The 17,500-nt window shown below is 38.4% G+C and overlaps 2 protein-coding genes and 1 long non-coding RNA gene across 3 annotated transcripts in view; 2 read left to right on the forward strand and 1 right to left on the reverse strand.

Moving 5' to 3' along the window:
- Positions 1–17,500, forward strand: part of LOC138013456 (hemagglutinin/amebocyte aggregation factor-like) — a 327,884-nt gene that overhangs the window by 223,287 nt on the left and 87,097 nt on the right. The window lies entirely within an intron of this gene.
- LOC138013444 (polycystin-1-like protein 2) overlaps positions 11,431–17,500 on the forward strand; it is a 39,240-nt gene continuing 33,170 nt past the window's right edge. Inside the window, exon 1 of the mRNA XM_068860529.1 lies at positions 11,431–11,620. The gene's annotated coding sequence lies outside the window, so the exon portion shown is untranslated. The remainder of the gene's footprint in view (positions 11,621–17,500) is intronic.
- LOC138013459 (uncharacterized) overlaps positions 16,752–17,500 on the reverse strand; it is a 10,424-nt gene continuing 9,675 nt past the window's right edge. Inside the window, exon 4 of the long non-coding RNA XR_011125226.1 lies at positions 16,752–17,307. This is a non-coding gene — a long non-coding RNA (uncharacterized lncRNA). The remainder of the gene's footprint in view (positions 17,308–17,500) is intronic.

The raw sequence follows: 17,500 nt of genomic DNA on the forward strand, positions 1-17,500 counted from the left end.
AATCGGCCGAAGAGTTAAAATTGTAACAGATCATGCAAATTTTCAATGGTTAACTACCATGGCACCACATCAGGCAAAAGTGACAAGATGGTGCATGAGCATGGGAGAATTTAGAGAACTTTTTCATATGATTATCCTCTTAAGCTTTTTACCGGGATTCCCATAAAAATCCATATATTTTTGTCGGCCATGCTCACAATGAGCTTGCGGTGCCTGGGGTATTTTGCTCGTATTCAGTGATTAGTGTCCTGAGAAAGGAATTCTTGCCGATTTCGGTGCTCATTTGTTGAAATGAGGGAAGCATACTATGTGAAATTAACTGTGAACTTATCTCATCACCCGCGCACCTTGTATTTAGCTTCGACTGGACTCTGGAAAATAAATACTTGAACTCGATTCATCCCTGCGAATGTGTCGGCTTCTCAACCCGTATATGATCCACGCAATGGGAATGTCGTGAAATAACTATAGACACAGAAAACAAGAAGTAGATTTAATGCTATTTATTAAACTATATACATACAATATTTCTTTGCTTTGCACATTTGTACCTGATCAACTTCACCGCAGTTAATTTCGATTTTTTCTAGGAGACGATGCGAACTGTGAAACTCCCGCAAATTGCTGTCTACGTCATCGCAATGTCTCATCTGCAGTGGCCATGAATGAACTAAAAAAGCAAAGCCTTGCTTCATGTGGTCAAAGGTGGCCACCATGAAAGATTTAAATGTAAAGCAAACCATCGCATTATCTCAGTTGCTTCGATGGCTTAGTGGGCACTTACTCGCTCCTGGGACCCGATGGCCCGAGTTCGGGGCGCTATGGCTCCGGTTGTATTATACGGGATTCTTATCAAGCGGTGAAGCTACTATCCTTGGGGTATGCAAATTTGTGACTATGACGAAAAAAAAACTGAACTGGTTTTATAATGTGGTATGCATGGTATGCATCCCGCGTAACTAACTAACAAAACAAAAATCCGATGTCTTGAATTTCTATGATGGACGGGTAATCTCTACTGGCTCCCTGAAAAAAAAGTTGAAATCCTTATGTTCCTAAGATGCACCATGCAGCTAACTCACAATAGAGAACTTTGCAACGACAACGGCGACGGCAGCGAGAACGTCACAAATTTGCATATTTAATGCGAAAAATCCAATGGCTTTGCACACCCTGCACGTGCGTTTTTCACTTTTGTCCATTTCTTTGCCGTCTTCAGCAAAACAGCAACGTGAAATAGACAAAGTGGAGGTTTTATGACGGACGTCAGCACTTGACGATAACGTTTCATTTTCTCCCCTAATTTAAGCGCTGTTACGACCAGTGTCGTTTTCGAGGAACTACCACTCCCTTATCACATTAAAAATGTTGAAATAGTAACGTAATCTCGTACCCTGGAGATCTGGTAAAGTTCGATTTCGAGCATGCTCAGTGCCGGCGAGGCCCGAAATACGGGCTTTTCTATCACTGCGCATGTTCGTACTCGAGAGGATTGCGTACTGGATTTCGAGAGTATTCTTGAAGAGATTCTTTTGGGTAGAGGACAAGGAAACCTTAAACTTAAAGCCCAAACAGAAAGAAGCGCTACAGGCGACTGTTTTTGAACGGTCGAGATTGTTTAATTGTCGGAGCAACTGCAGAATCACTGAAAGGAGCGCTTAGGCTTAATCAGTAAACGAGTGCTATTTTCTTCACACGATCTCGTGCAAAGTGTAGTTAGCCAAACCGTAAATTGAAAGCTAAAATGTTGAAGAGGGTTTAGGCCTAATCACTGAAACGAACGCTTACGATTAATCAGTAAACGAGCGCTATTTTCTTCACACAATCTCGTGAAAAGTGTAGTTAACCAAACTGCAAATTGAAAGCGAAAATGTTTAAGAGTGCTTAGACGTAATCACTACAACGAGCGCTATTTTCTTGACACGATCTCGTGAAAAATGTAGTTAATCTAACCGTAAAATTCACAATTGATCACTACTTAATTAGCGAGTCACGCTTTAAGAACGAGAAATACTGTTTTGAATAAATTACATACTTCAACTTGAATTTATTAGTTGATGCGTACCGCGTAGCCAGCTACGCAGAACTTTATTCGAGTGGCAGGGTACGTCGGGCTTCCGTCGGTACCATTTACACAAATGTCGCAAATTTTTAAAATAATTTTCCTCAAATGTAAAGCTTTTCCGGCGTCGGAAAAAACACAACTTTCCTCCGCACAGCAGGCATTTATTCAAAACAGCACATGAGCTTGCGAAAACCAAACCTTCACTAAGTGCCCCGCGAAATAATATAATCGGAGCGTAGATTGCATTGCCGCAACCTTTTTTTAGTAGCCAATGAAAAGTGGCGTACTGTCGAACTTTACCAGATCTCACATTTCCAGTGACAGAGTGAGATTTGGGTACGAGATTAATAGTAACGAAGTGATTACAATAACGCAAATTAATATTGTGAGATGACGTTCACGTCGTCGTCCTTGCTTGAGTTCCCTACTATATATATATAGACTTCCTCATTTAACATCTAGGAACTAAGAGTGAATTAGATTAAGACTGTTGATCTATCACTTTGAGACTTTGCCTTAGCACAGTCACAAATGGATTTATTTTTCGAGACACTTTGCGCGCCAAACAAACAAAGGGCCGTCAATTTTAACCAATCAGAAGAAGTCATGTCACGCGTGACTGACACAACCATGTTTTTCAACTGACAACTGATTTTCGCGGGAACGGTTATTCTAAAAATAGACTCATTTGTGACCGTGCTGGGTACCCCACCCACTCCTATCTAATTCACTCTTGCTAGGAACAGAATATACGATGGACAGGCGGTAGGTGATCGAAACGGATTGACATTACATTTCGCCGAAACTTTATCAGGGATTCCAGTATTAGCGCTTCTAGTCTGTACAACTGTCATGATCAGCGAAACATTTACGAATATCTCAAATTTTCACAAATAGTTGGATCTTAGATATTAGCCTCTTGCTTTTTGAAAATTGCACATTTTTTTCGCTCTATGATTCTAACGGCCATAGAAACATGATTGCATGATTAGTTTATTTTCCTTCTTGTAGAATATATTCTAAATTTCAAGTCCGGTTGGTCAAGTATACTAAAAGATATACCGAGCTACTGGAATCTGTAAGTTAGAGATTTATTCAGTCGCGATCACCTAGCAACTATTTAACCATAGAGGAACCGTAGCCAGGGTAAAACATATTAAAAATTGTAAAACGTTCACTGGCTATATATAGTTAAAGCTTTCGAGCTTTCAGCTGTAGGGCTACAGCCTTCAATGGATATGAATGGAGAAAATGACAACTACAATATAAACAAAAATAGGTTAGACTATAAAAAGAATATATTAAAACGGGAAAACAAAATATATAAAAGTGTCAAAATAACTAATTGTTGTTTTTTAAAAGAATAGAGTATTGATTAGGGAGCGCTCTTGAATTGTTGTCTGCATGATCTATCGAAGCGGTGTGCCATGATTCTAGTGTCTTGCGGGCACGAGAAGAACCGTTGTTAATCACTTAAGAATTTTCAAAGTCAATAGAGTGATTTGAAGACCGAGCGTGTTTAGCGATGTTGGAGCCTCTTGCGTAAGACTTGACATTCCTCATATGTTCTTTTTTTATCAGAGTTTCAAAGGATCTGCCAGTCTTACCTACGTAACTACACGGACAGTCGGCACAAGATATTTTGTAAACCACGTTTGGTTGAAGATCGATCGGAGGTCGGGACTTGTGCCGACTGTCCATGGAGTTATGTAGGTAAGACTGGCAGATCCTTTGAAACTAGAAAAAAACGAACATATGAGGAATGTCAAGTCCTACGCAAGAGGCTCCAACATCGCTAAACACGCTTGGTCTTCAAAACACTCTATTGACTTTGAAAATTCCCGAGTGATTGACAAGGGTTCTTCTCGTACCCGCAAGACACTAGAATCATGGCACACCGCTTCGATAGATCATGCTGATAACAATTCAAGGCCGCTCCCTAATCAATACTCTATTCTTTTAAAAAAGAACAATTAGTTATTTTGACTCTTTTATATATTTTTTTTCCCGTTTTAATATATTCTTTTTATAGTCTCACCTATTTTTGTATATATTGTAGTTGTCATTTTCTCCATTCATATCCATTGAAGGCTGTAGCCTGACAGCCGAAAGCTCGAGAGCTTTAACTATATATAGCCAGTAAACGTTTTTACAATTGTAAAACTATTTACCGTTTGACATGGTAACCATGAGTCATATTACTGCTTTTAGTGGAAAACAAAAGCGCAAAGAAAAAAAAAAGGAAATGGACAGCAATTATTTCGGAACTTTCTAAATATTCTTTAACACGAGCAGCTGTAAGCAAAAAAAAAAAACAGTTTGTCTTCAATGATGTTTAATCTTGCGATGGAGCTTTATCGGGACATTCATTGGCGTAAAGTTATATTCTTCATCTCGTTACTGCATTGTGCCTGAGGTGAGTCCGATTTCATCTTTAGTTAGTCAAGGTAAAATATAGAAGCTTGTAGCATTATGATTATGGATGCGAATTAGAAAACCCGTCAGTCGAGATAAAAAATGCGAGATGCGAGTTAGAAAATGTGTGATAAAATATGAAAGATCCTAGTTGGAAAACGCGGGATGGAAGGTAGAAAATGTTAACTAAAAACGGCTGTGGTGGTATGAACTGCAGCGTTCCAGTTAATTTTTTCGATTGGGGGGTCATTAAGACCATTTGAGGGGTCACCAAGACTTCGTGCGAGCAGAGGCCCTTTGGCTCACACGTTCACACGGTTAATTATTTTGTAATGTCCTGTCTCATTTTTAGGTGTTTTATTTTTTTAAGCTGTGGTAATAAATTCAGTTAAATATAAAAAAACACGCTCTTGAGTAAAATTCACTCGTTTCTTTTTAAAATAAATAGTCTGCAAAAAAAATAATAACTGCAAAAATCTCTGACGGACGTTTTCCTGCATGTCTTGCAGTTGCACTAATTAAACGTCTTTTGCACACACTAAGGAAGGACTGAAGATGTTGTTTCCGCTTCATAATCCCTCTTCTTTTCAGTTTAATCTGATGCCAGGTCAAAATATTTGTTGGCTTTACGTTTGCACCAAAAAGTACCGTAAAAGCCGAGAGTTAGCAGTAAAGGACAAGCCAAAAGACAGATGAAGCAAAAAATAACGTAGTTTTATATATAAAATTCTGAATCGAATTCTCATCGAAAGATTAATGACAATCGATCATAAAAACGAAATTTTCTGCAGTCTCTGACTTTAATGAATCAGGGGAAAGGTCATGATGTTCTTCTGTCAAAAGGAAAAAAATGATCACGTGCTAACCAACCATAAAGGTGCACGTGATCACCTTGTGTCAACTGAATGAACTACGGGAAAGAACGTTAATCGTTCGTCGTTTTCAAGATAAAACAACGTACTTTTTAGCCAAGAAACTTCCGTCTTTGGTTTTTAAATTTTGTTGTACTATTTAACTAAATATTTACATTTCATCTGTCGGGTCAGGAAACCTTCTTTGTCGGGTTCCTGAGAAACTCATCTGTTTTGACTTCAGGGTGAACTATTTACACAATCACGAGGTTGAGCGATCATGTAATTGAAGATCTAAAGAAGTATGAGATACAAAACCGATTTGCCAATTATCGCAAATCACAATGCTGACAAGCACAAAAGCAAAAGAAATTGTTGATAAATATGAAGTTTTTTACGAACTGAATGTTTTTGGGTTAGAGTAAAGCGATATATTGTTGAAAAATCTTCGTGATAAATAAGCTATGTCACGCAAATGATGTAATTTCATGACACTCAAAATTCGCAAAAAGCATGAGTTTAATGTAAACAATCTTCGCACTAGTAAGTTGTAGCAATAAATTCGATTAACTAGGAAGTTAAAGAAATATTGTTTCCTTCCCAAATAAACTTCATTTTACACTATAATGACAAAACAGATATTTTTCTGAGGTTAAAACTTGGCTACCTATTAATCATTTGTCAAAGAGAAAAAATTCCTGCCTCCTCGCGTATCACATTTCAACGCATGTATGCAAATTTGTTAAGCTCGAATATTACACAACATGATGAATTCATAAAGGTCGCCTTTTCCAGCGAAAAATTCATTGAAACAAACAACATATTTGCTATTAGAGGCAAAAACCTCTTCCTATACCATTGCGTGCGTGAAGGTAAACCCAAACCCAATCGTGTCAAATTACCATACGCAAGAAAATAGATTTCAGGATCAAAGAACCTTCCTTGAATAATGAAGCACAAAATAGACGACAAGCTTTCTTTAAATAATTCTTGGCCGTCACATTTCCAATTATTTTTTTACCTGAAGACTGTGCAGAGTTGAGCACAAATAAATACAAATAGCCAGACAACAGAGATCACAGATCCACTTAAGGTGTGCGATTCCTTTTCTGTGTCTGTTGAACCCATAAGTTACCAGAGAATTTTCCATTTGGTTTCAGTGTGGTACATAACAGCACACTTGGTAAAATATTTGAAATACAGCTTACTTTGATTACGGCTCGACGGGCGAAAGATTGTTGTCGAAGTTCATTACCTGTCGCTTTTAAGATTCCAGATATTTATTTTTCACCGCCTGTCTTGTTTATCCAATTGAGGTTCCCATCTTGAGCTCCATAAGGGTATATTTTGTTTAAAGATGCATTAAAACGCCATTCGCGTTACAATGACTTTCGACACCACTGCAGGTTAATTAAATGTTCTATTGTTCTATTGTGTCCACCGGATGAAATCTATGCATTTCCACTACCCCCTCAAACCTAACAAAGATACGCGCAGAAGACTCTACGCACAAAGACATTACTTAGCAGGGGAGAGACAGGAAAGACTTTTTCCGACAAGGAAAAAATAAAAATAAAAGAAAAAAAAACAAACACATTTTCTAAGTGGATTTCCCTTGGCAACCCAGTAAAAAGCCAAGTTTTTGAAAGGCACTGCCTTTCTTCATCAGGTTTTTACAAGCAATGACTACGGTTAACAAAGACGCGACAATTTGAATCATGACATGGCGTGTGAGTTGATACTGCACTCAAACTCAAGATAAGGATTTTTCATGTAAACGGCTTAATTTAACAGATACGGTACATTGATAAAAAGGAATGATTGCTGAAATTATATAACGATAAAGTAATATAAGGGAAAAGGATGGATTATATTTCAACTTTCTTATTAAGACGTAAAGGTTCAAGGGTGTTAGCTATGTTTATGAGATATGCTTCTCTTGCTTTGCGTACACTATTGCGATTGGAATGAGCTCGAGTGGTCCTTGCTTAAAGAAAGTTATATGTTTTTTGTATGAAGTTACGAGGAAGAGTAAGTTTGAGAAAAATAAAAGGAGGGCCTACTACATGGAGGCCGGAAACATATTTGGAAGATACCATCCCAACTAGTGAATGGGACTTTTCAATCTTTCCAATCGGTTAACTTTAAAGTACCATTGGCCTCCTAGAACCCAAAAAAATTGCCGGTCTGAATCTGCTTTAATTTTACTGAGAGAAAAAACGAACGCCTTCGAAGTCATTTCCGGGTATTACTACCCCCGGAGCCCCCGGAACCCACGCAACCCGCGGAAGCTGCGGAACCAATTAAAAAACCCCTCCCCCCCAAACCCCCCCCCCCCCCCACCAACAAAAAAAAACCAAAACGCCAGGCTATTGCTTCTTTGAAGTAAGGAAAAAAAATTGCACAGGTTTTTGTTTGTCGTTATCTTCTATAACTGGTTCATCGTGGCAGCGGATATCCCACGAAAGCGCGTTGGACAGGACATGGTCACATGGTGATCTCTCGTCATGGCCGAATGGCTGAAAACTTTCGAACAGGGATCAAGGTTTGCAACCGTTTGCATTGCTTTAACAACCCTAAATTTAAGTTGAAACCACCGATTTCAAAAAAGGAACAGATGTGTTATGCTGAATCTGTCAGGTTTTCGTTCCGGTTAGAATTTCAAGGAACATTTTCCTTACTTTCCTGTTAGATTTATATCTGCAAGGCGGTGATACATTACAAGTGACTAGCCAAGAAACAGTATTCCAGGTTTTGCAATTCTTTAACTTTTACTGTAATCTTTATTAAACCCGGCTGTAGTTGTTCGGTTGACTTTCTAACTGGGTTTAATTAAAAGTCTGTGATATTATATAACGACGAAAGCTTTGATTACCCTCTGATTTTAAGGGAACTTTCACCTTGTAAACCCTTCTACCGCCCAACCATTACATGAAAAATAGGTGGTTCATTTTGCTTCCTCAAGGGAAAGCTTTCCGCCATTTGTTCAGGACGAGAACTCAAAATTTGAGCAGGGGCCCGTTTCTCGAAAGTCCTGAAACTTTACGAGGCATTTTCGGGTGTCACAATTCCCTCTGGATCTCAAGAACGGAGAGGATATAAGTCGTCAAACTTGACAGTCAGTTTGCCTTTTGTTACTTTGAAAACATGTTTAAAAATCGGCTTTCCTGAACAAGCGGTTGGCAGGTTCACAAATGGCTTTTCGGGCCCGAAAAGTTTTCGGGACTTTCGAGAAACGGGCCCCAGGTCCAGTCCACCTCTCTTTCGCGGGCTATCTGTCAATCAGCGAGTTTTAGAAAATAACGACAAACCAGACAAACAAAAAACTATGCAATTTTTTTAAACTTCAAAGAAATAATAGTCTAGTATTGTTTTGAGAAAAAAAAGTGTTTTTGAAGCGGTTCCGCAGGTTCCGTGGTCCGCGGTCCCCGGTTCCTTCTTTTAGTAACACCCATCATTTCTCATGTCACAATAAGTAAGAAATTTTAATTTTAACTTATCAAGCAACGAAATCAATCACAATGGTTTAATCCGCATAAAAAAAAAAAGGTTCTTCTTGTTGTCAAAGAAACCATTGACTCAGAAAGAATTTTAACTCTCAGTCCAGTTTACTCTTTCTTTGATAGGAATGTCTAATTTCGAGCTGAGGATGAATTTTCTTTTGCTGCTTTTGACCTTAAAAATGTTTTCAATGTCAGATGTTATCAAGTTTAATTATTACCAGCCTGGATATGTTCATGGTGTGTTTCATTGAAAAGACTCTTGGATGTAAGACAATAAGTATAAGCAACTTTATTGCGTATTTATTACTCGGTTGGAAGATTTTCTTGATTTGTTATCAATCATGTTATTTGCTGTTGCTTTGACATTTCTTTGTTTACTATGGATCACATATTGGTTCAGTATATAGTTTTCATAAGTTGGAAAAATCCCAGACAATCGCCGGGTATTTTACTATTTCCCGACCTTCCCAGACTCCGCTGAGATATGCGGAAAAAAACCTCATACGTCTGTCGCATGTACTCCCGATATGCACGGGAAAACATGAAACTTGAGGCAACATCAACATGGATCCACGCGAGGTTTTGCTGCGGCGCGCTCAACGTATCTATATTCTTATGCTTGTCAATGCAAGGTTTATCAAGCACAGGCACGCATGTAGAAATATCTTTGCGATAGCCATGAAAGATATATCATTCCCTCTTCTTGCTTCTTGTGCCAGAGATCTGAGGTGTGCATGACACTCTTCAGAACCGTCTTGATAAACAGTGACAGACGTCACTTTTAATTTGTGAGATCATTGGAAACTTAGTATTGGTATCGAGATAAGGCAATTGCTAACAACCCGGACAGTACAAATTTGAGTTTTCATGTCGGGAATGATCTCCGACCATCGTAAAAATCTGGGACGGCATCTGGAAAATAGAAAAGCTTCCGATTTTCCCGAGTTGTCACCGACTATCCCAGAGGATAGGGGATGTCTACGATTTCCAGACGATTGGGGATTTCGCAGTCTCCCGACCGTCCCAGATTTTGCCGACTATGAAAACCATAAATCGTAGACATCCCCGATAATCTGGGTTGGTCGGGAAACAATAAGATACTCGATAGTCTGGGACTTTCCCGACATATTATGAAAACGTCTTTAACAATCTCCTACATTCCTGGTTGTACGTTTTTTTGTAACGAGTACTGAACAGAACCGATATTATTAGCGCTTATGGGAACATGATTTTTAGCGCCATTGAGTGGATCAGGGGCACCCAACGTCAATTTTCGGAAAATATCTGTTCGGAGACGATATGACATCTAGAATTTTCGGAACATTTGTTGTAAAATTCCTTGTTTGCCTGCCTGTCCTAGGATTTTCGAACATCTCAAAACATGGTATAATTCCTCATTTTGAACGAATTTTTACCCTAAAAAGGTCACCTAGAATTTTCGGGAGCCTTTTTTCTGGCTGAAATTTTCGAAAAGGTAAGTTTTGATCCCTATAATTTTCGGATCACTAGACTTTCAGCTAGGGAATCCGAACAGATAAAAAATTTATAGGGGATAAACATATGCCTATATCTACCGTTTAAATACTAAAATACTTTTAACAATGCTATGTTTAAGTGGTTTTGAACCATATTCTCGTTGGGTGCCCCTGAGTGGATCTGAGAAAGTTTTCCGTCACTAAAAGACTAAGTTCCTTTCAGACGACTTGCTACAACAAATTAATCAATGACAGAAAGATTACTTGTTTGGGCAGGTCCATTACGTGTTTATAGAACATCAATCGCCCAAACGTCGTGTGTTCAATTAGTTAGCAGACAGCTGCAACATGAAATCCATGTGAGTTTTAAAAAATCCTCCGCCGCGGATTCTTTTTGATATTAATAACATTAATAATAATAATTACTATTTATTGCTTCAGTATTTTTACATGAGACCTGAGACTTGTGCATCTTATATAGTCTTTTCTTCGGTTTCTTGGAGTTGAAATTGAAAACCCCTAAGGCTGCATGAGTTTATAGACACGGAGGTACCCCACCATAGCATAGAGGAGTTCAAGATGGGCAAATTATGAGAAGTATGCAGTGTCCATTAAAGGACAATGGGACAGAGACCAGATGATGCAATTTTCACAAGTGAAACCCGGAAACAGTGGGAAAAAGTGCCGAAAGGCGTTCTTCTTTTTTGTGCAAAGACATTATCACGCGATGTATGCATCTGTAAGGGCTTCTCTCCGCACAACATTTAATTATAATTTTGGACGTGCAATGAATGAGAGGGTCTTTTGCCATCAGTGGATCGGAAGAGTAATTAATTTCAAAAAGGAAATAACCACTAACAACTGAAAATGCATGTCGTGAATAATTTATTTTGTTTTTATTGAAAATTTGCTCAGCTCCGTCAATTTTGTATTAGTGCCCACTTCAAGCACTTTTTATATTGGCCAAAAGACAGCACACACGCTTACATTGTATTATTAGCTTTACGTTACAACATGATTATTTATTTTGATAAAGTCAATTGAAAAGCCTTTAAAAGCCAGGAGCGTCAGCCGCAGATTCTTCTCACTGTCCTAAAACTCCAAGGAAACCCTCAAAAAGAAATTATAAGTAATCTTTAATATCTGATGAACTAACAACACAGCCAGCCCTCTTACAGTTACCGACGTAATGAATGTCTCGAATGGGTCGGCGGCAAACGATATGATGATTTACTCTGGAGACTGAAACATATGAATAAAGGCTGCTACGGACGCTGACATGACAGAAAAGAACAAGAGTGGAAAATAAAGGCAAGTGTGCAGGTTTTTACCGAGTGAATTGTTCTAGTCAACCTGTATTGTACATGTCCATGGTCTTTGCCGTTTACACATGTAAATATTAAAGTTAGATTCATTTCTCATCTCGAGAAGGCGACGTGACCAAGGACTGCAAATGAAAGATATCCTAAAAAGGCTGGTTTTGTAGAATTAAAGGCTCCTTTAGTTGGTGGGGTAATGGTTATACATACGATGAACTTTACATCTGTTTGATCGTGTACACAATGAAAAAATTAAAGCAATTGTAACCGTTTCAGGCGCTAACTACAAGAAGATTTCACACTGTTTTTTTGAGTTGCAATGACACCGCAATGCATAAATTTTTCGGTATATGAATAAATCGTTGAATTGGGTGTGTGGACTGACACGAAATGTTTTTAACATTGGAATTCTTGGCCCATCAAAACCAAGGGCTATTAAGTTGTTGTGACAAAGAAGTGCAAAAAATCAAGGCTTCAAAAAGTCGAATCCCGGTACCAGGGGCTCGTTTCTCGAAAGTCCCGAAACTTTACGGGCCATTTTCGGGTAACGCAATTCCTCTTGTATCTCAAGAACGAAGAGGAATTAGTCATCAAACTTCACAGTCATTTTGCTTTTCGTTGCCTTGAAAACATGTTAAAAGACCGGCTTTCTAAAACAAGCAGTTGGCAGTTTCACAAATGGCTCTTCTGGACTTTCGAGAAACGGGCCCCTGGCAGGACCGAAATGTTTATTTTACACGCTGCATAATTGTCTAACACTGAACCTGAGTGGGTGCTGTGCATTTGCGTGAACATATGCTGTGCATTTGCGTGAACATTGAAAATACAAAATGCCGCACAATGAACTACGAATTTGAAGTGATTTAAAGTTAGTTGACGAAGAAAGTGAAATTAGAAATTAGGGGGAGCTGGTTCTCTTCTCTGCTTCGAGGGTTTTTCTCTGGGTTCTCCGGTTTTCCCCCTTCAGCAAAAACCAACATACAGCTGATTCCAGCTGGCTGTAAGCTGTGCCACAAGGTCACACATGGACCGTATAGTGGCTGCCAGAGGCGCCATTGTGTGCTTCGGTTCGACCTAGTTGAGCTGCGTCGTTCCTGTACTTGCGACGGCGATTAGCCGCGACAATTATTATTATCAGTTAAAAGGGGAGCCTCTATCTCCCATAGTACCCTTCCCGAGTAGATTTGTTTATAGAATGCCTCCCTTGGGAGATTCAGCACGCCCACAGTACGTTGCAAAAGCCGATCAAAACAAAGCTATCTCAGCGTCAAGGAAAATATGATACTTTTCGCGGGAAAAATCTGTTCCTAAAAATAAATTTACTCGGCTGGAAAAGATACCACAAAATTCCCCAAAAACATTTTACAGCATTGTACTGTACACCAAGATGGCCGCCGTGACGTATAATTGTCGAAATGGTGCATTCTTGCTATTGAAATGAATGACTGAAATGGAAATTGTTAACTCAGGTAGATGAAATGAAGAGATTGCTCTACCACTGCGATGTACGAGACTATACCATCTCTGTCATTCATTTCAGAAGCAGAATTGTTGCCATGTATAAGCTTACATTGTCTCTGCGCGTTCACATGGACCGGTAGTCATCGGTCGTCTTTAGCCCATAATACACCTGTGTTACCCCCCACAAATTTCCATAGGCATTGTTTTCGACTTCTCGTGGGACATCTTCATGTCCCAGGAGAAATCGAAAACGATGATTATTTTTTGGGGGGAAGGGAGGGAGGGAGAGAGGGGTAAACAAGGTGTATTATGTATTTTGCATAACTACTGTGTCTCTTAAGACAAATGTCCAGAGAGGAATCGAAAACAATGCCTATGCAAATATTTTGGGGGGGGGGGGGGGGGTGGCGGCAAACAACGTGTATTATGGGATTTGAGAAAGTTGGAATAAAAATGGCACGGATTTAAAGAGTTTTTCATCGACGGTGAAAGTGGACTAAAATGGATAAAATCTCAAAACTGCGGGTAGACTATCGTTTCAAGTTGTGAATCTATTTCTTTGCTTCATAGACGAAGGTTCCATGAAAACAAAAACGGTAGTTTTTTCTTTATTTGGTATTAAACGTTCTAGTAACATATTTAACACGCACGTGCGAAATTCCCGCTTTATCAAAACCTACGTGATGCATCTCCATTACAACTCCTACAGTTCTTTCTCGGTACGTGATCAATTAACGCTGGATACAATCTGAACACAATCTCTGTTTTGCTTCTTTTCCGTCAGGTTGAAAGCAAATTCTCTCCCTGCTCTTGTTACCTTTCATGAGTATTTTGCACTTCTGGTTTTGTTATGTGCAATAAGATCCTTGTAAAATTCCATGTAACCATTCCTAGATCATTAGGTAAACGTCATGACAGCTGTCATTAATCCAAGAAAGAAAAATCATAACATTATGACTTTTATAACTGACAGACATTATCTTTGATTGGAAATTATTGCCCTAATATGATGCAAATGTAGGCATGTTTAACCAAGACAGGATTCAACCATGCACTTCACTTTCATTTATTGAAAAAATGAGGTTTACTTGAGAAATCTGCTATAATACGCTGGTCTCGAATTGGCAAGCTAAAAAATACCGAACACTTACACGCATGCTTTTTTTTTCTGCATCGTAAAACTACAAAGAACCAGTTGCCAACTCTTCACGTATTTGACCGCTTTGCTGTTAATACGGACCTTTAGATTCTAGGACGAGGACGAGAACGAGTACGAATTTTGACTGGCAGTTTTTAGCGAAAATACTTAGAAAATTTATAACCCGTACGATAAATCTTACTCTTTCAGTAGTAGTCACTTATCACAGAAGTTAACAGTTTTACAGTGAACATTTAAAACCTCTTTTTTAAAATTAATTTTTGTGGAATTCAGAAAGAAATTCGTTTGACGTAAATTTCGCTTGTATACCTCATATTAATTATTGTATTACTCTGATGACCTCACTTTGCTCAATATCAGAAATGATAGAAAATCGAACACGAAAAATCGGTATATCACATTTAAAACCTTTTTTTTTTAAATTAAATTTTGTGGAATTCAGAAAGAAATTCGTTTGACGTAGATTTCGCTTGTATACCTCATATTAATTATTGTATTACTCTGATGACCTCACTTTGCTCGATATCAGAAATGATACAAAATCGAACACGAAAAATCGGTTAACCACTCGTATATCATCGAAAAAAGGCGCAGGATGAGTTCGATCATGGTCTTCCCAAAACCGCGTTATGAATGCCTTCACTAATGAAAGAATCCACTCGACCACTAGAATTTTTGTTTTTCAATGTTCACAGAGGCAAAATCAGTTAAGCTAAAAAAAGAAAACGTTTTCACAGGAAGGGCGATCAATTCCCGAAGGATTTGGCCGCCGTTTCTTTGGATTCGGACTCCGACATTGTTATTGCGCATACGTTCTGCGCATCTCCAGATACTCGGATTTCCTATCCCCGATGCTTACTAATACAAGGATATTTTTGCGCGGTTTAAAACTATCAGTAGAAAGTAGATCTTAGTAAGTACTCTTGGTATCCAAAAAGAAAATTGGGGGTAAACATGCATTTTTGAGATATACTTAAGCTTCAATTTGAGAAAGAACGTCATACATTGCTTTGTAGTTTAAAACTCTTTACAAATATTATTCATGAATTATCTTTGAAAAATGCGTGGTTACCCCACATTTTCTTTTTGGATTTCAATAACACTTGTTGAGATCTACATTTCCTACATAATCACACACCGGGGCAAAAATATCTTTAATTAGTAGGCGCCGTCCTTAAATGCAATTTGCTCATTACCAGGGGCGGGCTAAACTGCCCAGTTCAGCCATTTTTCGATACTACCAAACGGCTGATTAAAGGAAAAAAGCGGGCTGTACTGGGTAAAGCCAAAGCAAAAATACCTCCAATGATTATCTGCATCGTAAACTAATTACGATTAGACCGATGCATGACTGAATATCTAACAACATATTCACCGGGTTCAAGGTAGACTCATTCATCGTCACGGTCTATCATGAGAGCAAAATCAGTGAAAGGGCTCTTCATGAATTGTTAACATTAAAAGAATGCTGTTGATTTCTCTCTGGACTAATATGCTCACCTTATTGCAAAATTCTCGATTGCAATATCGTTTTGTTTTGATTCAGTTAAAGTAGCATGTATATTCACAAATGCTCATAGAAGGACCCACTATTCTTGGGGTGGAAGCGGAATAATTGGATCTCATGCAGTTATTCACCATTCCTTCACTTTTTTTCATTGTTTATAGCAGTTATCTTTTTCACGTGAGAAGAAAGTTAATTTTCATGAGAGACTTTTAAGGTGGCTGTTTCATTTGCCTTAAATTTAGGTAGTATGTTCTTGCAATGCGTGTTTTAGCTACGCTAATAGCAGTATTGACTTTGTTCTGACATGCCTAGTTACTAGGCATTTTTCGGCGAATTCTGCGTGCGCGGTTAACCTTTTCGAGGAGTCGAGAGGGCCGAGACAAACTGCCATAAAACACAAATAAATTTACAACAACAGCGTATGTGAAAAACATCATAATTTGGTGTCGTTATTGCGCGCCTATCAGTATATGTACAGAATCTACGTCATTTTGTGAGCATAATTTCGGAAACTCAGGAGCATAATTTGGGAATTCTGACGTAATTTTGGGATAATTTGGCAAAATTTCGAGCACTGCTAGTAGCATAATATGCCACTTTTAGGAGCATAATCCGCCAAGGCCTACCCTTGTTGAAGGTTCACTGAATATCCTCTGTTAAAGTTCAAATCAATTTTTTTTTCATTTTCCAGTTACTTATTTCCTAAAGTATTTTTGTGCCAAATTTCGTTAAATTCTAATGAGTGGTTCTCGAGAATAGGCGTATTTCTGAGAAAGCTATTCCGCATTCAATCGCAATTCTTTAAGTTACTACGCATGCGCTGCATTTAACTGGGCTCTTTCGATAACAAAGAAAAATCTGCAAATTGCGGAGTTCTTTGTATTATTACCTTTTCTAACATACGTTTCCTATAAAAGACTAAAACCATCAAAACACCGTAGTTCAATTATGAGGAAAAATAGTACAGATAGCGGAAGCATTGAGCAAATAAAATGATTGCTGTATTGAAGCCATGTTTATTTTTTTTGCAATCCTTGCGTGCGCGCTGCATTGCGTTGGCAAGAGCTCGCACGAAAACTGTGTTCAGCCACCTTAAATTCGGTGGTGGTCTGTAGAATTTATATCGCTAAATTAAAATTGAACTGAACCTGTATTCTTACAGTATCCTTTCAGTATTAATGCTTCAAACCTTTTAAATTGAAAAATACTAAAGAGCTTCTTGAAATCCAGCTGAAAGTTTGTTGTTTACAAAACTGATAAGAATCTATTTTGTCTCGGGTATGTATGTACACGAATCAGTTTTTACGTACGACAAACCATCAACCAGTTTTGTCCTAACCGAACAATTTTCATGACACGTGGTGAGAGGTGCAACCTCCTCATGACAGGTTGACGACATAAGATAAAATTAATGTTTCTGGAAACTTCAGTCATTTCGTGGTACGTAAACTGACGTTAATCCCCTAACCTTTTGGCACGTCCAAACCCTTTCACAGAAATTCGTCAGAACATTTCTTTTGAAATCCAACTCGCTGTTTGCGCAGTTTCCTAGCTGTGGAGGTAAAGTTCAGAAAAATTCAATTAGCCTTTGCTTGCCAGCATCAAAACATTAATGAGTTTAAGGTTTTTTGACAGCCTTCTTTAGGGGCTGAAATATTGAATTAGATATTTCTTTGATACTAAACTGAGCTCCATCTGTAGTTTTGCTGAAAACGGGCTCAGCAAAAGATTGAATGGTTGACGAT

This window comes from Montipora capricornis, chromosome 8 (genome assembly GCF_036669925.1).
Source record: "Montipora capricornis isolate CH-2021 chromosome 8, ASM3666992v2, whole genome shotgun sequence".
Classification (NCBI taxonomy): Eukaryota; Metazoa; Cnidaria; class Anthozoa; order Scleractinia; family Acroporidae; genus Montipora; species Montipora capricornis.